This window comes from Symphalangus syndactylus, chromosome 14 (genome assembly GCF_028878055.3).
Source record: "Symphalangus syndactylus isolate Jambi chromosome 14, NHGRI_mSymSyn1-v2.1_pri, whole genome shotgun sequence".
NCBI classification, from domain to species: domain Eukaryota; kingdom Metazoa; phylum Chordata; class Mammalia; order Primates; family Hylobatidae; genus Symphalangus; species Symphalangus syndactylus.
Window position 1 is genome coordinate 32,890,902 of NC_072436.2, and position 27,077 is coordinate 32,917,978.

The 27,077-nt window shown below is 36.6% G+C and overlaps 1 long non-coding RNA gene across 4 annotated transcripts in view; it reads left to right on the top strand.

Annotated features, from left to right (window-relative positions):
• LOC134732324 (uncharacterized) overlaps positions 1 to 27,077 on the top strand; it is a 364,373-nt gene that overhangs the window by 327,087 nt on the left and 10,209 nt on the right. For 2 of the 4 annotated variants that reach the window (XR_010115360.1, XR_010115361.1), the window contains exon 2: positions 13,484 to 13,588. The exons of 1 other annotated variant lie outside the window; for it this stretch is intronic. This is a non-coding gene — a long non-coding RNA (uncharacterized lncRNA). Of the gene's footprint in view, positions 1 to 13,483; positions 13,606 to 27,077 lie in introns of all 4 variants that reach the window. One more of the 4 variants, XR_010115362.1, reaches the window with a different exon arrangement.

The window sequence follows — 27,077 nt, forward strand, 5'->3', positions numbered from 1 at the left end:
AGAAAAATATGGATTTATTCTGCTTGACCCCACAGACAGTCAGCCTTATGGTTATCTTCCCTTGTTCCCTGAAAATCGCTGTTATTCTGTTTTTTTCGGTGTGCACTGATTTCATATTGTTCAAACACACATATTTTACAATCAATCAATTTGTACAATAGTGGTCCTGAGGTGACGTACATTCTCAGCTTACAAAGATAACAGGATTAAGAGATTAAAGTAAAGACAGGCATAAGTTTAAGAGTATTGATTGGGGAAGTGATAAATGTCCATGAACTCTTCACAATTTAGGTTCAGAGATTGCAGTAAAGGCAGGCCTAAGAAATTATAAAAGTATTAATTTTGGGAACTGATAAACATCCATGAAATCTTCACAATTTATGTTCTTCTGCCTCGGCTCCAGCTGGCCCCTCTGTTTGGGGTCCCTGACTTCCCACAGCAGAAGATAAAGTTAGAAAGATGTTTTAAGACCTCACAGTGAAGTGTCAGTATACCAGACAATAGGCAAGATTTTGTCCATGAAGAAAGGGTGAGTCACTGAAAAATGGGGGAGTCAAATAAGAATTACAATATTGGTCAATCTGAAAGACTATATATTCAGTGATGTTAAGTCAGTCCACATTCTGAGCCACATCATGCCTACTGATGAAAAACATATGCCTTCTTGAAATAAGGATAAATGAGTCAATATATGTACCTCACTAAAATTTTGCCTCAATAATATGGTTTGGCTGTGTCCCCATTCAAATCTCAACTTGAATTGTATCTCCCAGAATTCCCACATGTTATAGGAGTAACCCTGGGGAAGGTAATTGAATCATGGGGGCTGGTCTTTCCTGTAATATTCTCGTGATAGTAAATAAGTGCGATGAGATCTGATGGGTTTTATCAGGGGTTTAAACCACTTCTGCTTCCTGCTCATTTTGTCTTGCCACCATCAAGTAAGAAGTGCCTTTGCCTCCCACCATGATTCTGAGGCCTCCACAGCCATGTGGAACTGTAAGTCCAATTAGACCTCTTTTTGTTCCCAGTTTTGGGTCTTTTTCAGCAGCATGAAAACAGACTAATACACTCAGCATCTCAGGATCTACTTCGGACAGCAGTTGAATTAAGCATAGTGTACACTGACTTCGACATTGACATCATAGTATTGATTGTTCCACAAAACTTCACAAATTCTCCTAGATCTATCATTGACCAAGACATGCAGCAATAGTATTTGCTTCTTCTACCTCTCATGTGTGTGGTTATTTATGGCATGCTCGCTGCTGGTGAAATAAGCCTCTTCTTGACTATCATCTGTTTTATCAAAGTCGTTTGGCTCTATTGGCTGGGGACTCACCACTCAACCATATAACAGTAAACTCTACCCTATATTTCACTTCTAAATACTGCTTTCTTGGATTTCTAGAAACACTCAGGCTTGATCTCACCTATATTTCTACTCTAGAAAATTAAAACAAGAACGAAGATCTTTAGGAAAATTTTTTAAAAGATTTACTTCTTACACTAAAAATGTAACAGTGCAGTAAACCTGGTATCTAAAAGGGTTTCTTTGCTAAATCATTAAATAATACATTTTTAAATCCAATGTCTACTATCCATAAAGATTCAAAAGCATTATATGGAGAATGTTTATTAGATTTTCACTAGCAAAAAAATGGAGAATTTTGACAGCAGAGTTTATTATTGTACTTACGTGTTTTTTTTTTAATGCATTTATGGTTACTAGAAGATAAACATTAGTGTTAGTAGCTCTTTGATCATCCTTTGATAGTCTTTCAACCTCATTTTTTGGTAGAGGAATATCAGAGTATGGTGTGCCAAGCCAGTAAAGCACACAACTGACCTTGTCTAGTGTCTTCAGTAAGATGCAGTAACCCACCACAGTAAACACCAATGCATAGGTCAGTAAGAATGTCCACATTCATGGAAGTTTTATCTTTAGATCTTTCCACAAATGAGATTTTAGACATGTCAGCATCTCAGTCAGGGCCAAGACTAGGGTGATTCAAGTGAGGACAAGGTGCTACATTAAAATATTATATATCTCTATCTCAGTTTTCCACACCTCCTTTCAATTTGATGCCCTAGGCAAGTAACTCAATTTACTTTAGTCCAAAACAAGGAGGTTAAGAAAATGGCTTTTTAAGTTTGTCTGTGACAACCTCTCATACCTGGTGATTCTCTTTAGCCCACTGAGTGAGATGAACACCTTCTAGCAATTGGTGAGAGAAATCCCGCTCTACATTCAGTGCTTCTTCAGGAATGCACTGGCCTCTGGTCTGAGAGTAGCACCTGTAAGCCAACATTTAGAAAATAAGCCTTGAATCTTGGAATAAAAGTACCTAGTTTTCTTGTATCTTGTTTTGTGTGGTTGTGGTTGAGTGCACTTATACAATGTTCATTATTAATGTCACTGTTTAGAATGAGAAGTATAAAAGAATGGTTATCAAATTTCAATGTACATATTAATCACTTGGGGATTTGGTTAAAATACAGATTCTGAGTAGTTTGGTGTGTGATATGATTTAGATATTTGTGTCCTCCAAATCTCATGTTGAAATGTGATTCCAAATGCTAGAGGTGGAGCCTGATGGGAGGTGATTGGAACATAGGGACAAATACCTCATGAATGATTTAACACCATCCCCTTGGTGATAAGTGAGTTCTCGCTGAGTTAGTTCACATGAGATCTGGTTGTTTAAAATAATGTAGCACCTCCCCCAACCCCCTTGGTCTGGCTTTTGCCATGTGACTCATCTGCACCCATTCACCTTCTGCCATGACTGGAATCTTTCCAACCAGAAGCTACAGGCTGCAGAACCATGAGCCAGTCAAATTCTTTTCTTTATAAATTACCCAGTCTCAGGTGTTTCTTTATAGTGACTCAAGAACACACTAACACAGTGTAGGACTTAAATATATTTCTGTATTTCTAACAAGCTCCCATGTAGTGATGTCCCTCCATGGCTCATGCTTTGTGTAGAAAATCCCCCAAATCTGAAAGTATTAGAGACATCCAAAGATTTTGATTGTTTTCAAGTTACTATATCTCAGGCAGCATCTTTTTCTTTTTAAACTCAAAATGCTGATGGATAGGGGACACATGATATTGAATACAGACTACAGAATAACACTGGATTTTGGCTACAACTGAACAATTCCCATACATGAAAAGTATGATCATCTCCATTAAAATATTTGTCTACCCTAACTCATGGCTGCACCATGACAAATAATACTTCCAATAACTAAGAGTTGCCAACCTATCATTAAAAATCACCATGGCACGTTTACCTATGTAACAAACCTGCATGTGTATCCTGAAATTTAAAATAAGACAAAACCTTCGGCAAAGGTGATCTCTGCCTATGGGACTTGTACTCTAGAGAATAATCCCTAACAGTACTGGAAACTGAAGGCATCATTATGGCATCACAACCCTATATTGCACGCACTGAAAAATAAAATCGCCCACTCCAATGAAGCAAAACCAAAAATTCTACTCACATAGGAGCTTGTCTTGCTCAGTTAACAATTTGAATTCTGTTCTCAATGTATGGCAAGCAAAAAGAACCAGCAACTAAACACCATAGCAAAGAAACGTGATAGAGCCAAATCTATCTCACTTTTTTTTTTTAAATGCAGCCTTACAACTGCAATTGGAAACAATCTGGCAGGAAATAAAATACACAGCCTGGGAAACTGCACACTTCTCTAGTCAAACAAGTTATATATGTGGCCCCCAAAAATGTATTGAGGACTTACAGTGAGCCAGGCAATTATATACGCTGGTGAATGCATCTACACACATGTACTATGTTACTGGTACCAGCATCACTGTGGTGGGTTACTGCATCTTACTGAAGACACTAGACAAGGTCAGTTGTGTGCTTTACTGGCTTGGCACACCATACTCTGATATTCCTCTACCAAAAAAATGAGTTTGAAAGACTATCAAAGGATGATCAAAGAGCTACTAACACTAATGTTTATCTTCTAGTAACCATAAGATTTGGTTTGATTAAAAAATATGTCTACTCCTTGAGACACAGAATGTCTTGGTGGCATTGGTGGTTGCCTCACAAAGGTAGCTTATTCATCTCCTTCTTGGCCTCTTAATTATCCCAACTGCTTTTACTATAATCTTTGATAAAGAAACTTGATTCTCTATGGGCTTTAATCTTCTCTCATCTCTATCTGCTTTCCTTGGTTTACATCATGGTCCTGGAAAGTACTTTCCGGATCCATGTCTTTCGTGACGTGCCATCACACTTAGAATCGTGTCAAAGAAGAACAAATCAGCTAGATGACACAAATATACTGTCTTCCATTTCTGGAGGTTAGAAGTTCTATATGGTTCTTACAGGACTAAAATCAGTGCTTCATTTTTACTGGAGGTTCCAGGAGATAATCTGTTTTCATGTTTTTTTTCTAGTTTCTAGAGGTTACCTACATTCCTAGGCTTGTGCCCCCTTCTTCCATTTTCAAAGAGAATCATGTCAACTTCTGCATATTTCCCTTCCGATTTTTACCCCCATTTTCATTCTATAAATCCCCTTCTGATTACTTTGGGACTACCTGGATAATCCAGGATAATCTCCCCATCTCAAGAAACTTAACTTCATCACATCCACAGTCTTTTGCCCTTCAAGGTAACATATTTGCAGGTTCTGAGGATTTGAACACTGACAGCTTTAGGGGGCTATAAATTTGTGTACTACAGTACCTTATCTGCTTCCCAAATAAACACAAACAATAGTTTTGACAAATGCTTTGCCCCTTCAAAACATGGAAAGCATTATTCCAGCCGCGAAAATCAGTTTCCTCTTTCACTTCTTTACTCTGGGACTCAGACTGATAGAGCACCTGCTATCTGGAGTATTACCAAGAGACATGCAGAAAAAAATAGAGCTCTGGGTGATTTTATACTGAAAAATAAAGGTCCCATAAGTGACACACATTACTCCTGCTCACAAATTATTAATCATGACCAGTCTTATGGAGCCACACTACCACAAGAGTGCTAGAAAGTGTAATCTCAACATGTATCCAGAAAAGAAGAAAACAAATATTAAATATCACCATTAATCACCCCAGTAAGTATTTTATTCCCCTATAGGTATCTTTCATTCTCAATGCAATGATTAACCTCTTAATAAGTGATTTCTTTTAATTTACTAAAATTTTATAGGTCATAAGCTCTGGAAAACGGGCATAGGTGCATGTACTGGAAAATGTAAACAAAATATTTCTTAGTCTAGTTTTGTATTACAGAGTCTATATTCTTCGACAATAAAAAGCATAAATTGGATTAGACTAAGTATTGGCTTCAAGGAAAGTCATTTTCCTTAGGGTAACTGCTCTAAGGTCTATCAGTTGAAATTTAGGGCCAATAATGTGTTAATCTTGTATGCTTTTAAATATTTAGACTTTTTAAACAGCATGGAATATGCAATTCATTCAATTTGACAGGTGCTGAAATGGACAAAAACTTGAAGGAACTTTAACTCTGAGTATCTCATAATACTAGATTATACTGATTGATGCATAATATAATAAATATTGAACTTTTTGTACTTTCTTTAGATTTCACCTTCCAAGATAAATGTTTGATATTTTTTACTTTTCTAAATTGTACATAGTTTCTCCTTTGAATTTGATAGAAGTTTCATGCACAAATAAAGGGCATATCTCTATAGTTGACATTGTAGCTTGGGATTATTTCCGCCACTTAATGTATATAAGATTACATAATATATATTAACTTAGACAATGTGGATAAAAAATCAGTGAAGATGGTCTAATAGAAAGTGAGATCTTAAGAGTTAATTTAAATAATGTACTGATATAAGTTATTTTATTAGTCTTCTGGAACGTTTTAGCCCAAAAACCAAACTGCTAACCCATGATTCCAGGAAGGTTCATAAGGAGCAGTGGTTGAAATTGGAGATATTAACTCATTAAGGTGGAATTAGTCTCTAAAATTGATGACCTCCTCCTATACAGGGGAAGATCTATCTTTTTTTAAAAATAAAAAATTGGAGGGAATTTGGGGAAGTGTTTATCCTTAATTTCTTATTTTCCCTAGAAGACACTTTTTGCTTGTAGGGAGTCTGTATCTTCTGCATTCTGTGCCATTGAAGATAAAAGAGAGGCTTGGCATGATTCAAGCTTTGCAGAATCTTATATAAACTAATTTTTAAGTCACAGACTTTTGAATTCTTTTTTCTGCTTGTCTTTCTAGTAAATAGGGACAAAAAAGTATTTTCTTTGTATTTGCCTAAATGTATTTTTTCAGATATCTGAAAAAACTCCTGATCTAATATTTTCAAGAGTTTTTCAAGCATATATCTGTCTTTGTTAAATCTTATCTGTCTTCATAGAAAGTTTTTATATCTGCTGTTAGATTTTATTCACCCACTTTTCATTCATAGAGATGCTGAGAGCAAAGGCAATAGTGAGTAAGTAACAGGAGCCCTTCTTGCTGATTCTCTTCAACTGTAACTCCTTACAGTGACTGTATTTCTAGAAGGCTGATGTAGCCTAAATATTAAGTTTTAAAAAAAAAAAAAAAAAAACTTAAGTGCCAGAAGACTACTAAAATAATAGTATTTTTTAGAAACCTACTAAGCAAAATTTCAATCCCTTCTTATATCTTTTGGCTATAATTGCAGGCAGTGGTGCCATCCTCAACATGAATTTCTGTCTTCCTTACAGTTATTTTCAAAATGTTCATTATCAAATCATAAGAAAATGTGTTCTTTTCCCCATTTCTCATTTCTAATATAGACCATCTATTTGATAGAAATAGAAACAGACTCTTAACCCTTCCTTCTATCCCACTCTACCTCCTGCCTCGCCCTATTATAGAGTTGAACTCAACTAGATAATTTGATTTCCAGTGAAATAAATTTAAAAATAGTTATTATTTATATATAGTTAGTTAGAAATAATGGAGCTTATTCAGTACAGAGCAAATGCTTCATAAAGAACTACTTATTACAGGGTAGTAGTAATGTTGGCACTGCTAAGATCCTGATAGTTTGTTGTGAGAGGATGTTCTGTGCACCAAAGAATGATTAGCAGCATACCTGCCTTCTACCCACTAAATGCTAGTAGGACTGACAGTTATGATAACAAAAAGTGTCTATAGACATTGCCAAATATCCCCAGAGAAGGGGGAGGAAAATCATCCCTGATTGAGATCCAGTGATGCAATAGGTTTTGTGTCTTTCTCATTGTACTAAGCAACTCAGATTCTTAAAAAGTCTTTTATTCTTTTGACCTCATTTGTAAATAAAACCACTCCTAACATTATACCACTGCACCAATGCATCAAATTGAAATGTAACTAGCAACTCTTAGAGCATATGGGGAGGAGGCAGAGCTTTAATTGAGTGCTTGCATATGGATGAAAAAATTAATTAAAGCTTCAGTACTGTGTCATTAAAATCTCTGTGACATGTTAAATCACTGAGACGGCTCCTAAGGAATGTGAAGGTAAGATGTCTTTGCTAATTCTTTGGCATATAATACCACACTTGGAGACTTGCTTTGCTCCTTCCTCTGTTTCAGATGGTTTTCCTGGAGCTCATTAAACAATCTTCTGACTGCCTTCATAAACATTATTTGGAGCATTTTTTTCTTTTTATCAATTCATCCTGTTTTCCTCAGACTGTCTCATGCTCAGCACCATATTAAGTTCTGGCTGCTCTCTAATTTCCTCATCAATTTCTTATAGACTTATCATATCTACAATTTGTGAAGCTAAAATTCCAGAGGAAAAAAAGGCATTGAACCAGTTCAGAAAATCTGCGGCCATCTTAGAAGAGCAGAATATAAGAAACTAATGCAGAAAAGCTTCAGATGCATCTATTATTGGATAGACACTTCAGATAGATGTGTTTTACAAAGCCAGAGTCAATAACTGGAAACCATGGTATTAATACCATTGATCAAACCTTAATAATTTAAGAATTAGGGGGATTAAACTCATATTGATGTCACTCTTTTATGACTATTGATCATAAGGTGAGGAGGTTGAAAAGACTCAAAAGTTGTAGAAAACAGACTTAAACAATTTATAATAAATCTAAATGTTGAGAATTGATTATTTACCACACACTATTATTGAGTTACATGTATTAATTTTTTTCAAGAATCCTAGAAAGAATTCTTATTTCTCAGATACAGATGACCAAAATTGAGGCAAGGAAATATTAGGTAGATTATACAAGAGCAAATGGAAAGAACAAGATTCAAATTTAGCCAACCTAACTTCTGAGTCAGTGCTCCTAAGATAGAATGGGGTTGATGTTAATATCCTTGTCTTCTGAGACATTATTATCCCATAATTATGGAGATATTTTCAACAAATAGTGTATACATTTAAGTCTTAAGCCAGAATCCTGTAAGGTTAAAGTTAAGTTTCTTATGTTAAGTCAGTGAATTTTCTGGCAGGAAGTGAAAGAGAGGCTAGAGAAGAGACAAGTTCACCAGGATTTTCAAAGTAAATATTTTCATGTTGTTTTGTTTTCTTGGATTTGATTGGAATGTTAGAGAAGATGGATATATACTTTAGGATAATAGACATAATAGCTTTTTAAAAACATTATTAAGGTATTTTACACTTTGCAAAGCACTCACACTTTTTTTTTTTTTTTTTTTTTTTTTTTTTTTTTTTTTTTGAGACGGAGTCTTGCTCTATCACCCAGGCTGGAGTGCAGTGGCCCGATCTCGGCTCACTGCAAGCTCCGCCTCCCGGGTTCACGCCATTCTCCTGCCTCAGCCTCTCCGAGTAGCTGGGAGCACTCACACTTTTACTGCACATGCATGACACCCATTTTAATGAAAAAACTGAGTGAGGTTAAGATCTATGACTTCATCAAGATTGCAACCACCCTGAAATTCTACCAGTGACCTTAATGATGGATTATTATACAGTGCCCAATTTACGCTTGTTTCTTTTCCGAAAATTGCCTGCCTCCCCAAACACAAATAAGCATGCCAACATCCACATGCTTACATCTCCCTATACACACACAGTTCAACTGAATGTCTCTCCTTTCTTTTAGATCCTCTGCATACAAGGAGTACATTTGTGTTAGGACATTATTGCATTGCTATTAATAAATATCTGAGACTGGGTAATTTACAAAGAAAAGACTTTTAATTGGCTCATGGTTCTTCAGGCTTTATAGGAAGCATGGTGTTGGCATCTGCTCTGCTTCTAGGGAGCCTCTGGAAGCTTACAATTTTGGTGGAAAGCGAAGGGGAGCAGGCACATCACACGGCAGAAGCAGGAGCAAGTGAGAGAAAGGGTGGGTGGGGAGGTGCCACATGCTTTTAAATGACCGAATCTTGTGATAACTCACTATGGAAGACAGCACCTGCTCCCACAACCCAAACACCTCCCCTCAGGCCCCACCTCCCACATGAGATTTGGGTGGGGACAAATATCCAAATAATATCAAGATTCATAAGTCTTCAGTTAACAAAAGTGCACTTAGCTACCTAAGAGTTCCTGGGATCCTTTGTGTTTACTTCCACAAGAGCCTAGGTTAGGGAATCATTGTGAGTTGATGTTTGGGTAATAGTTTATCATCAATACTCAAAAGTAAACTATGAAAATAATGGACAAAATAATCTGGAAATACATTCATTAGGAATATGTCTGAAACTTTTGTAGACTTGATATATTTGACCTTCTTTCCCCTCAAGAGCCTTTCTTGTGGGGGCAGGGAGAGAGAAAAGGACAACCTTGTTATAGTCGATTGAAATGTCATGTAACACTACCGCTGCTAACAACATGCAGTCTACACCATTGCTCTTTGAAACAGAGAACTGCAGTTTCTCAACAAGAAGTTTCATTCTACAAAGGGTTGCCTGATTAAAGTGAAGGGGATTATATCAGGGCCTGCCCAAGATGCGGATTGGGAAAAGGGTGATGAGGAGGCGGACAATGACAAAACCTGGAAGTGCTATTTTAACAGATAGTCACGATTATTTCAAAATACAAAGGCTTTCTTCCCTTATTACCAAACCTCTAGTTACAAATCACTTGTTCGATTCCACTGCTGTTACTAATATGATTACCAGTATCAAATATGATGTTTATTGTAAAAATAGTATATTTTACATAATAATCAGGGTTGGCTTAAAGAGGGATTAGGAAAGGTAGCCAGAGGTGAGTTAGGATATTTTTCAAATTGAATTTTTTTTTCTTATTGATGTTAAAAGCCCTCATTTCTCCTGCCTACTCTGTATTCCTCAAGCATTGCATTTCACATTCTAGAACCAGATGGCTTAAGCAAAATGTTATTAGGCTGCTACCTAGCTACTTCCTCTTCTTTGCCCCTAGGATTCTGGGCACAGATTGGTTGCTGCCAGGCATCTGAAAGCTCCAAGGAGGGAAGACTATTGCCATCCCACTCTCTCTGTCCTCACAGCTGGAGAGGTGTCACCATGACAGCTGCACTGGTTTTCCAGCATCCTTAAAGCATTCCTTTTGAGCTCTACACACAAGAAATCTTCCTGTGCCTCATAATTAGATGTGTGAAAGTAGTTAAAGTTGGAAAAATAGGAAATAGTGCTTTAGTGGCTAATCAGAGAAGTATGGTTATTTTATACTTTTAAGGGGCTCTTTCAAATGAATTTCACTAAGACCTTGCATCATGTCTATCAAACATTTTATGCTTTAGCAAAGAGTTTTTAAAAATTAAAATATCACATTGAATAAGTTAAATATAGAAATAGGGAGAAATTTTTCAGGCTTATGGAAGAGGCTGAGTCTGAAGTCTGACACCCAGAACTAAGAAAATTCAAGGCTACTTGGGTCCTAGAAAATAGCCAGGGTTTAGGAAACAGAGGAATCATGCTAGAGTTGCAAGAATATCAAGGACTTCATGCTGGAGGTGTAAGAATACAAAGGTTTTCAGTCAGTCAAACCTACTGTTGAAGACTGACCACATAATAGATATATGATAGTATGATTTCCACAGGTGATAGGAAATACTAGGCCAGGCATGGTGGTTCACGACTGTAATCATAGCACTTTGGGAGGCTGAGGCGGGTGGATCACCTGAGGTCAGGTGTTCGAGACCAGCCTGGCCAACACTGAGAAACCCCGTCTCTACTAAAAATACAAAGTATTAGCCGGGCATGGTGGTGGACGCCTGTAATCCCAGCAGCTTGGTAAGCTAAGGCAGGAGAATCACTTAAACCCAGGAGCGGAGGTTGTGGTGAGTCAAGATCGCGCCATTGCACCCCAGTCTGGGCAACAAGAGCAAAACTCCACCTCAAGAAAAAAAAAAAAAAAGAAGGAAACACTAATGCTTCTGTCTCACAATGCATACTTGCCCACTTGGCTTAGTACTGTCATATAGGTTAGTGCTCACTATATATCATTTTATTTCATTTCCTGGGTTCCAGACATGTCTTGAGGATCAGCCCAGATATGGTGTTAATCTAATTGTACCTAACCAACTTCAGCAGGATCTGGACTACCTGAAGAGCTGTGGTAAAATAAGTGCCCCATTTTTCTGGTCTCTTCTGAAGCTACCATTCTTAAGTGTTACCACCAAGATACTGGTGAAACTTGAGGACAGCGATAGAAAATTCATGACAGGCCAGAGAGCCTTCCTTCTCCCTCTCATTGATTCCATCTCTAATCATTGCATTTTGTTTTTCTCCAAATGTAATATATATTATATTTTTATATATTATAGATAATATATATTATATAATATATTGTATAATATATATTATAGATAATATATATTTTATATTTATTATAAAATATATATTATAAATATAAAATATATATATTATAAATATAAAATATAAAATTATTTTATATTTATAATATATAATATATAATAGATAGTATATATTTTATATAATATATAATAGATAGTATATATTTTATATAATATATAATAGATAGTATATATTTTATATAATATATAATAGATAGTATATATTTTATATAATATATATTTTTATATATTATATATAATATATTTTATATAATATATATTTTTATATATTATATATAATATATTTTATATATATTTTATATATTTTATGTATATAATATATATCTTATATATATTTATGTATATAATATATTATAGTTCTCTGGGTCCCACTGGGGGAAAAAAAACTGTCCTAGAAAGGATTTTTATGTAATATTCCATTCTCAATTTCTACCAGCAACTTCCTGTATAACATTAAAACATATAATGGGTACAGTGGCTCATATCTGTAATCTCAACACTTTGGGAGGCTGAGGCAAGTGGACCATGAGATCAGGAGTTTGAGACCAACCTGGCCAACCAACATAGTGAAACCCCGTTTCTACTAAAAATACAAAAAAATTAGCCGGATGTGGTGGCAGGCGCCTGTGATCCCAGCTACTTGGGAGGGTGAGGTAAGGAGAATCACTTAAACCTGATTTAAGTGAGGTAAGGAGGTGGAGGTTGCAGTGAGCCGAGATTGTGCCACTGCACTCCAGTGCAGGCGACACTGCGAGATTCTGTCTCAAAAACAAACAAACAAAACAAACAAAAAAACACCATATAGTGTTAGACCTAAGATTGAGGTGTGAGTGTGTGTATATGTATCATAGCACACAGATGGATTACTGTTAAGTCTTAGCATTTGTAAATATACTGACTTGGATTATTTGTTTTTGTTCGGTTTGGTTTACATGAAGGTTCAAATGGGTCTGGAGGATGCACTTCCAAGGTGGCTCCCTTATGAAATGTGTAGCTTTTGAATGCTGGATAAACGCCTCAGTTTCTCTTCACATGGAGATTTCCATGTGACTCCTTAAGGATTCTCATGACATGGTACAGGCTTTCTCTGAGCCAGTGATCCAAGATACCAAAGAGGAAGCTAGAATGCCTTTTATTATCTAGACTCCAAAGTCACATTGTGTCATTCCACTGTATATCACACAAGGCTATCCCTAATTCAGTGTAGAATAGGACTACAGAAAAGAATGAATAACAGCAGGGAGCAGAATTAAAGACTATCTTGGAGACTGACTGCCTCATGCCTAATATTATGAGGAAAAACGTATAAAACACCACTTAAATTAGCATTTCAGGATCTTTATGATCTTGTCCAAATCTTATCTTTCAATATCATCTTCTAATCTACTCTACAACGTATCTCCTTCAGAGAAAAAAAAATGAGTATTTTGCTGTTTTCTATTTACCTTCAAGGCTTTCTCTAAGTCTTTTTTATGCTGCTATGATTTGAATGTTTTTGTTCTCACTAAAGTTCATGTTGAAATTCAATCCCCAATGAAACAGTATTAGAAAGTGTGAACTTTAGGAGGGGATTGAGCATTGAGGGCTTCACCCTCATGAATTATTATATGCCCTTATAAAAAACACGTTGATGGAAATTTCATCCTTTTTTGCCCTCCTCCCTTCTGCCACATTAAGGGCACAGTATTTTTCTCCTTCAGGAAAGACAGCATTCAAGGAACCACCTTGTACGCAGACACTGAAACCTCACGAGACAACAAAACTGCTGACACGTTGATCTTGGACTTCCCAGCCTCCAGAACTATGTGAGACATAAATTTATGTAAATTTGTCAATTAGCCAGTCTGTGGTATTGTCTTAAGGCAGCAAAAACAGACTAAGACATATACTCCTCTATAATTAAAATTTCCTGTATATGTATCTTCTTTATTCATGCCTCCAGAAACTTTTCTAAATTTCATATTTACTTGTGGCTATAATTAATCACTTTTCACATTTTAAATTTTATGTCCTTTTTTGCTTTAATATCCTTTTTTGTTTATAGTAAAAATATTTATGAATATATTTCATATTCTTTTTTTTTTTTTTTTTTGAGACAGAGTCTCGCTCTGTCACCCAGGCTGGAGTACAGTGGTGCCATCTTGGCTCACTGCAAGCTCCACCTCCCGGATTCATGCCATTCTCCTGCCTCAGCCTCCCAAGTAGCTGGGACTACAGGTGCCCACCACCACGCCCAGCTAATTTTTTTTTTTTTGAGACGGAGTCTCGCTCTTTCACCCAGGCTGGAGTGCAGTGGCGCAATCTCGGCTCACTGCAGGCTCTGCCCCCCGGGGTTCACGCCATTCTCCTGCCTCAGCCTCCCACGTAGCTGGGACTACAGGCGCCCGCCACCACGCCCGGCTAATTTTTTTTTGTATTTTTAGTAGAGACGGGATTTCACCGTGTTAGCCAGGATGGTCTCGATCTCCTGACCCAGTGATCCTCCCACCTCGGCCTCCCAAAGTGCTGGGATTACAGGCATGAACCAGCGTGCCCAGACTTCATATTAAATTCTGACTATTTTAAGAGACAGGGTCCTCCACTATCACTCAGGCTGGTGTACAGTGGCACAATCACAGCTCACTGAATCCTCAAACTCATGGGCTCAAGCGATCCTCTCACCTCGGACTCCCAAGTAGCTAGAACCACAAGTGTGTGCCACCATGCCCAGCTAATAGGTTTATCTTTGTACAGAAGGGGTCTTGCTATGTTGCCCAGGCTGGTTTCAAACTCCTGGCCTTAAGGGATCATTCAGCCTTTGCATCTTAAAATGTTGGAATTATAGGTGTGAGCCACTACACCTGGCCATGACATTTTAAAATCTGGAATCAATTTTCAGTTCATCTGTTTAATGTTTACAGTAACTAGCATCACTATATTTAGCATCATCATAGACTTTCAATAAATATTTGCTGAAGAAATTGATTGATTTAAACTATCAGAGCAGATCACACAGGGAAAAAAGGTGGTAGACAGCTCATTAAAATTTTACTTCAAAGAAAGATATCTTGCCTTATGCTAGGTAATTTAAAATAAATCTAAAACTAAGAGTATTAACAGATTTAATATTTGATTAGCTATCTTACACAGACACATAAGCACATAATCTAATTCTCACAACAAATCTGAAAAATATCAAATTTCTTTTTCATTAATGAATTGAGGCTATAAGAGTTAGTAGGTAATAAAGTCCAAATGTGACCCTAAGTCACTTTGGATCTTACTCTTATGTTTTCACTGGTTTAAAACAGCATCCCAAGATTGTGTCTCATGAAGTTTGTGCAAGAAAGTAGAACCTCACATTATTCTCATAATATTCAAATACATCAAACACTATGAGAAACTGATTAACGTTAAGTAATTACAAAATCACATTAGTTTTGACTAAAAGAGGCAGATGATTTAATTGATAAAGTTAGGTCAAGCTCTTGCTTCCAGTACATAAAAAATTTAGAGGTGTTAGTGTTATAATTTTCAAAACCTGTTACAAAGATTTTACATACACATACTCAAGTATAAATTTACACAAACCTGATACTTTGTCATTATAAACTTCTAGAGAGGAACATTTGTCTTAACCTTTATAGTAATAAAAATGACCTTTGTAGTCAAGAAACCTTGTTTATTTTTAGAATAGGTATTGTGTAGCTTTCAGGGCAAGGTAATTTCTAGTCCCTCCTCTGCCAACCAGAATCACTAGTCAGTACAACACCAGCAGTAGCCCAGGCCATAAATTTGCATTTTGTTTGCAGATCTACCAGGATCTGATTGTATTGCCCCATTTTCAGAGTTGAAATGTATTATATGCTTACCCCAATGGCTGAATGCCAGCTTTCCAACACTATTAAAAAAACTGACAAACTGACATTAACAAAGCAATAAGGAGTCAACAGTGGACCCTTGTCTTTTATGTCCACCAGAAAGTCAGCCTCTGAAATGTCTTCCTGGCTGCCCTCTGGAAGTTGCTGCACCAACCACTGGGCAGTGGCAGAAAGATGTTTTCTTGCTGATCATGAAGGTCTTTAAAGATCACTATCTGCTGATATAGGTTTATTGCCATTGTGAATGTGTCATACTAGTAATAAACCTCCACTTGTTTAAGCAAAAACAGTTGAGATTACTACTTTTGCATCTGGCAATCTTATAAGTATAAAAAATGAATACACATAATGTGGAAAGGAAAAAATAGAGCAAGTACTAATTTTGGGAATGAATTCCTAAGCAGTTGGGTGTGAGTAATGAGATAAGGTTAAATTATTGATCATGCATAACATGGATTTTAAAATAATATGAGTATATCCTAAAGTAAAAATCTCAAACAGTATACTTTCTAAAATAAAAATAAAACTCATCTAGTTTGTTTGGTGTTAAGTTCTATGAAAAACACATTTTAGGGTCAGTGAATTTTGGGGATATTTGCTCTGATAAATGATTCAAAATATATTTTGTCTAGTATTTGTTGCTCTTTCTCCTTTCTGCCATTGTTGCCTGCTCTAGTCAGACTTCTGATACCAAAGCTCATAGGGGAAGTAGGTCAAAATTTCTGTTGTCACAAAATCCCCTAAGTCCCAAGGTAAAATAAAATAATGATGTATATATATGCATAACTTTTGCCAATTTGTCCCTTTTCTTATTCCCGATGACCACAGAAAGTTCTTTTTTCCATCCATTGAGTAAAATGCCCATCTTTTTAATTTTGCAAGCACCCCATGTCTTTGAGCAGTTCTCTTAGCAAGCTCTGCTTTCCTTGATTTGGGAAGAGCAGAGCACATACCTCCTTCTCTTGGGAGAAGAGAAAATCCAAAAGGAAATTTAGTCCTACAAATTCCTTTCAAAGTAGCTTTTCTTTTTTACACAGGCTTGAGGTATGTCAGGAGAGATGATACTCAAACCACCAAGTGCAGCTTTTCTTCTTATGTCCCATAGGATATGTTTGTAGCTCTATTTAGAATACTTAGCATATTGATTTTAGCTTTGTAACTTTAACTGACATTCCAAGAAAAGAGAAAAAAAATCACACATTTAAAGTCCTGTTATTCTAGTTTAAAATAATCCATTCATGTTCTAATATTTTCATTTACTTAGGTTTCCTGCTTCTGTATGATTGAGGGTTACTCAAAGTGCTTTTCATCTTTGAAGTCTTTTACAAACAGTCATTACTTACAGCTACATATGTAGTCAGGTAATGATTTTGGATTTCTCAGGGGCTTCCTGATTTATGTTTCAAAATACATGATAATTAACAATTCCTTCTAATTCAGCATAGAAGGTGACCCTTGCCTAAATCAGTATGCCAGAGATAAGTTAGTTTGGATGTCAAATACATAGGGTATTTTATCACTTTTCTTCTTTCCTACCCTCCTCTTCTTCCCTCTGTTTTTAATCATAGACAATGATAGAAAACAATTTGACTTTTTCTCTTCCTGCAGTAAAGAGAATATCTAATTTCAGAGTATGAAGGTGAGATCAAAGGCAACGTATGTTTCTCCTCACACACAGCCTGCAATTGTCAGAACAGAAAGGAAAATCAACCACTTAATAGCAGGAGCTGCTTTTATACCCAGATATTTCCTAATATATCTATCCTAATATTTCTTGTATATCTGTCCATCTCATCAGAAAGATGGTGACCATACATAGTTGTGAAAATCACTGAGTTCTTTTTCAAATCAGACAGTCTGGTTCTAAGATACTCTGTTGGTCCAAAGCAAAACATAGATCATGGATAATCCTACTTGATATTATTTCTTAAGCAATTTGATTATCTGATAAATGTAAAAAATGATACTGTAACCACTAAAAAGTCAGGCCACTCAGTCAACCTAATGCAAAAGCCTGAGGGTGTTGCCATGATGGAGGGCAATCAACTAGTATCACAGAAAACCATATGCTTATGGAAATCATTCTGTAAATATTTTATGAAAACTGTGGAGTGTTGGCCTAAGAGTTATAAATTACCATATCTAATATTAAGTAATGAAATGATATAATCATTAGTTTATCGCTTAGAATCTGAGCATTTTGAAGCTATGAAAACCTATGTGGTACCAATGACACTAAGACTAACACAGGAATACATTTGGCATCCATTTTCTCTGATCATGACTCTTCTCTTCTCCCTCAGTCCTACTTGTCAAACTTCTTTATCCCTGCATTGTAAATCTACTAGTCTAAAGTATGTTACTGGATAAGTAAAAAAAAAGTTACTGTGTAAGAAAAAAAAAGTAAAAACCTTAGAAACTATTCAGAACTCTTAAATAGGTATGAAGTCAAATGACATTTTATAATATATACAATAAAGAGTTTGTCAAAAGTTGATCAACTAAGTTCTATGATATAGTATGGTTATGTGTCCCCATCCAAATCTCATATTGAACTATAATCCTCAGTATAGGAGGTGTGGCCTGGTGGGAGGCGATTGGATTATGGGGGTGGATTTCTCATAATGGTTTAGCACCATCCCCTTGGTGCTGTCTTTATGATAGTGAGTGACTTCTCATGAGATCTGGCTGCTTAAAAGTATGTTGCATCTTGTTCTCTTTCTCTTGCTTCTACCGTATGAGATATCTGCTCCCCCTTCACCTTCCACCATGATTGTGGGTTTCCTGAGGCCTCCCCAGAAGCTGAGCAAATGCCCCAAGCCATACTTCATATATAACCTGCAGAATCATGAGCCAATTAAACCTCTTTTCTTTTTAAATTACTTAATCTCAGCTATCTCTTTTTAGCAATGTGAGAACTAATACACTCCATCACCTATTACATATGTAACCTATGGAAGTTGACTTGACATTCCTTAGTCCCAAATTTTTTGTCTATCAAATGGGAAAAATAATATTCATCTCATAGGTTTTTTTGTGGACATTAATAATGTAGAAGGCTTGAGGTGACTTCTATTCTGCAACATGGCAGAATAGAAGGCTCCTGACTCTCTCTACCAGTAGGCACTCCGAATAAACATTTATTCACATATTAATTCAATCCAAGAGAGTCAGAAATGAGTTAAGAGGCTTCTTTCTTATCAACTAAGAAAACATTTGTATCAAAACAGCAAAAAAAAAGCTGAGGTACACTGAGGCATGGACCAGGGACCCCGGTATGTGAAATAAAATCAGGAAGGAATCCCAAACAGCCTGCTTCTCTCTGTGGAGATGAGGGTTTGGACAACATATATAGCACTCTAACTATAGTGTGGCTGTTAATTCACCAACTTCAAGAGCAGAGGAAATTAGGCATATGTGAGTCTCTCCAGACTACAGAGAAAAAAGTGGCAGTTTTTTGTGGGCATGCAAACATGTTCAAGAGCCCTGTCCCCTAAAAGCAATGCAGAGATAGGGCTTGAAAACAACTTCCTGTTTCTTTCCAGCAGGGGTTTATGATACAATCTTCCAGAGGCTATTTGATGGCCTGGCTTCTAACTTGCTTCAGGGAGCCATACAGGGACACAACAGTAGCCCTCTAGCAGCCTGAGTGGGAGCTTGGCTCATGCTAAGCCTTTTCTTTGGCTCACCCCAGTGATAAATCCACGTCTAGCCATTCTACCTGGAAACACTTTATGCATGCACCAAAGCCACAACTTTAGATTCCACCCATGAGACTGTTTGCTTAATGATCTAGTTCTGGGAGTCTACAGGACTTTGTCTTCCTGAGTCTCCTAAGACCATAGAAAACAAAGGGTTGGACATACAACAGAACGACTTCCAGTAGCTGTCTCCTCAGGGTCAGATGGTACAATATGAATATGGACCTTCCCCTCACATTTTTTTCCCCAGCTTAGTGCAAAGTGAGAGACAAACACCTGTGTTTAGCTTCATTATGAAGATAGAAGGAACTAGGAAAACTTTATACTCCAACCTTTCCAGCTATATCTAGAGAAACTGGTTTCTAACTTATCAGTCTTTGGGTGCTGATGGGACATTGCACATCATAATCTTCTGAGGACTACCAAAAACAGAAAAAGCAATTCAGACAAACACAAAGATTAGAAGAGGCATCTTAAAATTTCTGGCCAGATAGATTGCTGAGATAATTCTCCTACACAACTACAATCTGAAAAGAATGGGAGAGACATATTTCTTATACAATGTGCGGAAACCAACACAGAAAAATCAAGAAAAAGAAACATGGAAATAATATATTCCAAATAAAAGAAAAAATAAATCTCTAAAAAAAAACAGTCTTAGTAGAATGAAGCTACCCAACAGGGAACTCAAAATAATGCTCATAAAGATGATAAAAACTTCAGCCAAATTAAATTTAAAGGAGTTTGAGCAATGAATGATTCACAAATCGGGCAACCCCCAGAATCACAGCAGATTCAGAGAGACTCCAGGGCAGTCATGTGGTAGAAGAATATTTATAGACAAAAACAGGAAATGATGTACAGAAATCAGCAGTGAGGTACAGAAACAGCTGGACTGATTACAGGTTGGCATTGCCTTATTGAACACAGTTTGAACACTTAGCAGTCTATGAGTGGTTGAAGTATTGCCGCTGGGATTGGCCAAGACTCAGTTATTGTTACAGGCGCATACTCCTAAGTTAGGTTTTCAATTTTGTCTGACTATTAAGCTAGGTTACAGTTTATCTGCAGGGACTCAAGTATAGAAGTACAGAGTCCTTCTCAGGCCATATTTAGTTTGCATTAACAAAGATGACCTCCGAAGACAGCAGAGCAATGCAAGGAAAAAAATCCCATTAATTTCAACAATAAGAAAGTACAAAAAATACCAGTCAGATATCATAGAAGTGAAGAAAACTATAACAACTAGAAAATTCAATAGAGGGTTTCAACAGCAGACAAATCAAGAAGAAAAGTCAGTGAATTAGAAGATAGATACAAGAAAATCTTCTAATCTGGATCAGCAGAAGAAAGAAAGGAATGATGAGTGAAGATAGCTTTAGAGATATATGAGACATCATCAGGTGAAACAACATACACATATTTGTTTTCAGGAGAAAAAGAAGAGAAAGACAGAAAACACAAAGAAATAACGGCAGTGACCCAAACCAGGAGAGGTCATAATTGAATTGTCAAAATTTGAAGACAAAGGGAGAGTTTTGAAAGCAGTAAGAGAAAACTGAATTACTACATACAAAGGAAACTTCTCGTTGTATTATCAGAAGATTTTTCATCTGTAATCTTACAGGCCAGAAGAGAGTGGAAAGATACATTCACAACCCTGAAAGAAAAAAATATTGATAAAACATTCTCAGACAAATGAAGGTGAGAGAGTATATCACCAGTAGACCTACATTATAGGAAATGCTAAAGGGAATTATTTAAGCTGAAGAAAGAAGACACGAAATCATAATATTAAAATGTGAAAGTAAAAAAAAAAAAAAAAAAACAACTGGTAAAAATACATTGTCAAATCCAAAACACTAATACTGCAATGGTGGTTAGTAAAACCACCATTAAATATCTAGAATTAAGGTTAAAATGCAAAACTAATTAAAAGCAACTGAAATTATAACAATTTGTGAAAACATACAAATTATAAAAATTGTTAATTGTAACACCAAAAACATAAAACATGAGAGGAGGGGGAGTATAGAATCTGTATATACAATCAAAAATCAAGTTGTTATCAGCATAAAGTAGCTTGTTCAGATATGGTAATTATCTAATCCTCTAGGTAACTACAAAGCAAAAGCATATGATACACAAAAGATCCAAAGCATATTATGACAGAAAGCTGTCAGACCACACAGTAAAAGAGACAAGAATAAAGAAACAAAGGATACACATAATAACCAAGAAACAGCTAACAAAATGACAGGAATAAGTCCTTACCTGTCAGTCACACAAATTGATTATATTTCCCAATCAAAAGGCATTAAACAAAAAAAAAAAAAACAGTGGCTACTAAAACAAAACAAAACAGGGGCCAGGCGTGCTGGCTCATGCCTGTAATTCCAGCACTTTGGGAGTCCAAGCCGGGTGGATCATGAAGTCAAGAGATCGAGAGCATCCTGGCTAACACGGCGAAACCCCATCTCTACTAAAAATACAAAAAACTAGCCAGGCATGGTGGTGGGCACCTGTAGTCCCAGCTACTCGGGAGGCTGAGGCAGGAGAATGGAGTGATCCCGGGAGGCAGAGCTTGCAGTAAGCCAAGATCACACCACTGCACTCTAGCCCGGGTGACAGAGCGAGACTCTGTCTCAAAAAACAAACAAAACGGCTGGGCGCTGTGGCTCACACCTGTAATCCCCTCACTTTGGGAGGTCGGGAGTTCAAGACCAGCCTGGCCAACATGGAGAAACCCTGTCTCTACTAAAAAATACAAAATTAGCCAGGCGTGGTGGCACATGCCTGTAATCCCGGCTACGTGGGAGGCTGAGGCAGGAGAATCGCTTGAACCTGGGAGGCAGAGGTTGCGGTGAGCTGAGATCCTGCCATTGCACTCCAGCCTGGGCAAAAAGGGTGAAACTCCATCTAATAATAATGAAAAAAAAAAAGATATAACTATAGGTTGCTGCCCACAAGATATTCACTTTACCTTAATGGACACTTACAGACTGAAGGTGAAGGGACAGAACAAAATATTCATGCAAACAGATACCAAAGGAGGGCAGGAAGGGGATACCTCCTCCTGCCATACTTATAACAGGCAAAGTACATGTTAGGTCAAAATATATTAAAAAAAGGAAAATAAGATAATTACATAGTGATAGAGAAGTATATGCACCCAACACTGGAGCACTTAAATATATGAAATGAATATTAAAGGATCTGAAGTGAGACCTAGACTGTGACAGTAGGGGATTTAAGTAACCCACTTTCAACTCCAGACAGATCATTCAGACAGAAACTCAATATAGAAACATTGGACTTAAAGCATACTTTAGTTGAAATGAACCTAGCAAACATAGGCAGAATATTTCATCCAACAGTTACAGAATATATTTTTTTCCAAGTTCAGAAGGAATATTCTCCAGGATAGAATATATGTTGGGCAAAAAAAAAAAAGTTTTTACACATTTTAAAAAATTGAAGTTATGTCAAGTATTGTTTTTTTTCTGACCACAGTGGTACAAAACAAGAAATCAATCATGGAAGGAGTCATGGAAAATAAACAGAAATTCAACAATATGCTTCTGAACAATTATTGAGTCAAAGAAGAAATTAAGAGAAATGCTTAACATACTTTGAGACAAATGAAAATGGAAACACAACTTACCAAAATATATGGGAGGCAGCAAAGCAGTTTTAGGAGGAAAATTCATAGCACTAAAAGCCTTTAATAAGAAAAAAAGAAATATCTCAAATAAGCAACCTAATATTATAGCTCAAGAAACTAGGGAAAAGGAAAAAAAAGCCAAATACAACAATCCCTTGATATACAGAGAGGATAGGTTCCAGGACCCCCTATGTATACCAAAATCTGCATACTCAAATCCTGCATTCAGACCTGCAGAACCCTTGGTTACAAAATGTCGTCCTCTGTATACGCAGGTTTTACATTCCACAAGTGCTGTATTTTTCATCTGCATTTGGTTGAAATATTCTGTAAATTAGTGGATCCATGCAATTCAACCATATACTGTTTAAGGGTCAAATGTAAATCAAAAGTTAGCAGAAAGAAAATAAAGTTCAGAGTAGAAGTAACTAAAATAAGGACAATGAAAAAACCGAAAAAGATCAACAAACTAAAAGATGGTTTTTTGAAAAGCTGAACAAAGTTGACCAACCCTTCGCAGACTAACCATTAGCAGAAATACAAAGAATCATAAGAAATTACTAGGAACAATTGTGTCAACAAATTGGAAAACCTAGAAAAAAAATGGATAAATTCCTAGAAGTATGTAACCTATCAATATTAAATCATGAATACTCTGGAAATCTGAACAGTATAATAACAAGCAAGAATACTGAGTCAGTAATTAAATGTCTCCCATCAAAGAAAACCCCAGGGCCAGATGGCTTTATGGCTGACTTTTTATCCTAATAAAAATTTAGTGATTTAGTGATTTTTATCCTCAAATCACTCAGAAACAAAGTGAAATGCCATATATTATCGATTTTTATTTTTTTATTTTTTTATTGAGACAGAGTCTCATTCTCACCCAGGCTGGAGTACAGTGGCATGGTCTGAATTCACTGCAGCCTCTGCCTCCTGGGCTCAAGCAGTCCTTCCACTTCAGCCTCCTAAGTAGCTGGGACCACAGGCATGTGCTACCAAACCTGTTTGTTTGGTTTTTTGTTTGTTTGTTTTGTTTTGTTTTGTTTTTTTGTATTTTTGGTGGAGACAGGGTTTTGCCATGTTGCCTTGGCTGGTCTCAAACTCCTGAGCTCAACTGACCCACCTGCCTTGGCCTCCCAAAGCGCTGAGATTACAGGCATGAACCACTGCACCCAGCCTGCATATTCTCACTTTTAAACAGGTGCTAAACAATAGGTACACATGGACATACAGAATGAAATAATGAACACTGGAGACTACAAAAGGTGGGAGGGTAAGAGGAAAGTAGCATTAAAAAATTGCCTACTGGGTACAATGTTCATTATTCTGGTGATGGATGCACTAAAATCTCAGACTTCTCCACTACAATATATGCATGTAAGAAACTTGCATTTATAACCACTAAATATATTAAAAATTTAAAATAAATTAAAAAATAGGATATATCAAATCTACAGAATAAAAAAAAAATTATTTCAATTAATGCCAAAAAAGCATTTGATAAAGTTCAAAAACCCTCCATGATAAAAACTGTCAATATATTGGGTACACACACAAAAAATATTCAAAACCATGAGGGCCACTTATGACAAACCCATGGCTAATATCATACTAAGTAGGGAAACTTTGAAAGCGTCCGCTAAGAGTTGGAACAAAACGAAGATTTCCATTTTTAACACTTTTATTCAACATAGTACTGAAAGCACTATTTAGAGCAATCAGGCAAGCAAAAAATAAAGAGAACCTAAATTGGGAAGGACAAAGTAAACTTTGCAGATGGCATAATCTCATATGTAGGAAAACCTAAAGACACCACCAGAAACCTCGAAAGTAATAAACAAATGTAGTATAATAGCAGGCTACAAAATTAGGTGTTTCCACATACCAACAATGAAATAGCTAAAAAGGAAATAAAAAAGCAATTCCATTTACAGTAGTTACGAAAAAAAAAACCTAGGAATGAATTTAACAAAGGTGGCAAAAGAACTCTACAATAAAAAAACTAAAACGTTTGTTAAAAAAAGGACACAAAAAAATGAAAAGACATCCCACGTTCACAGATTGGAAAAAATTAATATTGTAAAGATGATCATACTATAATACCCAAAGTAAAGAACAGATTTCCTGCAATTCTATAAAATGACTAATGTCATTCTTCACAGAAATGAAAAAATTCTAAAATCTGTATGGAACTACAAAAGACTCTGAATAGTCAAACCAATCTTAGCCAAAAAGAACAAAGCTGAAGACATCGTATTAGTAAATTTCAAAATATATTACAAAGCTATAATCAAACTAGCAATGGTACTGGCATAAGGCACATTGACTAACCAAATAGAGTTCCCAGAAACATGCTTATACATCTATGGCTTAACTGATTTTTGACAAGCCAAGAAAACACAATCTCTTCAATAAATGGTACTGGGAAAACTGGATATCCACATGCAGAGAGTGAAAATGGATTCTTACCCTTTATATATGAATCAATTAAAATGAATTGAAGGTATAAATGTAAGATCTGAAACTGTAAAACTACTGGAAGAAAACATACCATATAAAACTCCATGATTGGCCGGGCGCGGTGGCTCACGCTTGTAATCCCAGCACTTTGGGAGGCCGAGGCGGGCGGATCACGAGGTCAGGAGATCGAGACCACGGTGAAACCCCGTCTCTACTAAAAATACAAAAAATTAGCCGGGTGCGGTGGCGGGCGCCTGTAGTCCCAGCTACTCGGAGAGGCTGAGGCAGGAGAATGGCGTGAACCCGGGAGGCGGAGCTTGCAGTGAGCCGAGATCGCGCCACTGCACTCTAGCCTGGGCGACAGAGCGAGACTCCGTCTCAAAAAAAAAAAAAAAAAAAAAACTCCATGACATTGGTTTGGGTAGTAATTTTTTTTTTTTTTTGTTTTTTTTTTTTGAGACGGAGTCTTGCTCTGTCGCCCAGGCTGGAGTGCAGTGGCGCGATCTTGGCTCACTGCAAGCTCCGCCTCCTGGGTTCACGCCATTCTCCTGCCTCAGCCTCCCGAGTAGCTGGAACTACAGGCGCCCACCACCAGGCCAGCTAATTTTTTGTATTTTTAGTAGAGACAGGGTTTCACTGTGTTAGCCAGGATGGTCTCGATCTCCTGACCTCGTGATCCACCTGCCTCAGCCTCCAAAAGTGCTGGGATTACAGGCGTGAGCCACTGCGCACATTACCCCTAAAGCACAGACAAGCAAAGCAAAACAGACAAATGAGAGTGCATCGAACCAGAGAACTTTCTCACAGTAGAAGAAATAACTGAGTGAAGAGATACTTAAAACCTACAGATAGGTGGAAAATAATTTTAGAAATCATACCTTGAATAAGAGACTAATCTTCAAAAGATATAAGAAACTCAAGTTACCCAATAAAAAGTAAACAAATAACTATTTAAATTGAGTAAAGACATTGAATAGACCTTCAGAAGATGACATACAAATAACCAACCGATAAATGAAAAAGCAGTAAACATCTCTAGTCAGAGAAATGCAAATAAAACCACAATGAGATATTACTTCCCACCTGTTAGGGTGGCTATTGTCAAAAAGATGAAAAACAACAAGTATTGGCAAGGATGTAAAGAAAAGGAAAACCTTGTGTACTGTTTGCGGAAATGTAAATTAATATAGCCATTTTGGAAAAGAGTATGAAGTTTTCTCAAACTAAAAATTGATTTACTATATGATACATGATTTAATTTCTGTGTATCTATGCAAAGAATTAAAATCTATATGTCAAAAATATGTTTGTACTCCCATACTCTTTGAAGCATTATTCCTAGCAGCAAATATATGGAAATAACTGAAGTGCCCATCAATGGATGAATGGATTAAACAATGTGGTATTCAGATACAATGAAATACCATTCAGTCCTAAAAGTACAGGAAATTCTGTCATTTTCAACAACATGGATGAAACTAGGTGTATATAACACTGCATAAAATAAGCTAGGCCCAGAAAGACAAATACCACATGATCTCACTTACATGTGCAAAATGAAAATTGAACTCATAGAAGGAGCGAGTAGAATAGTGGTTACTCAAGG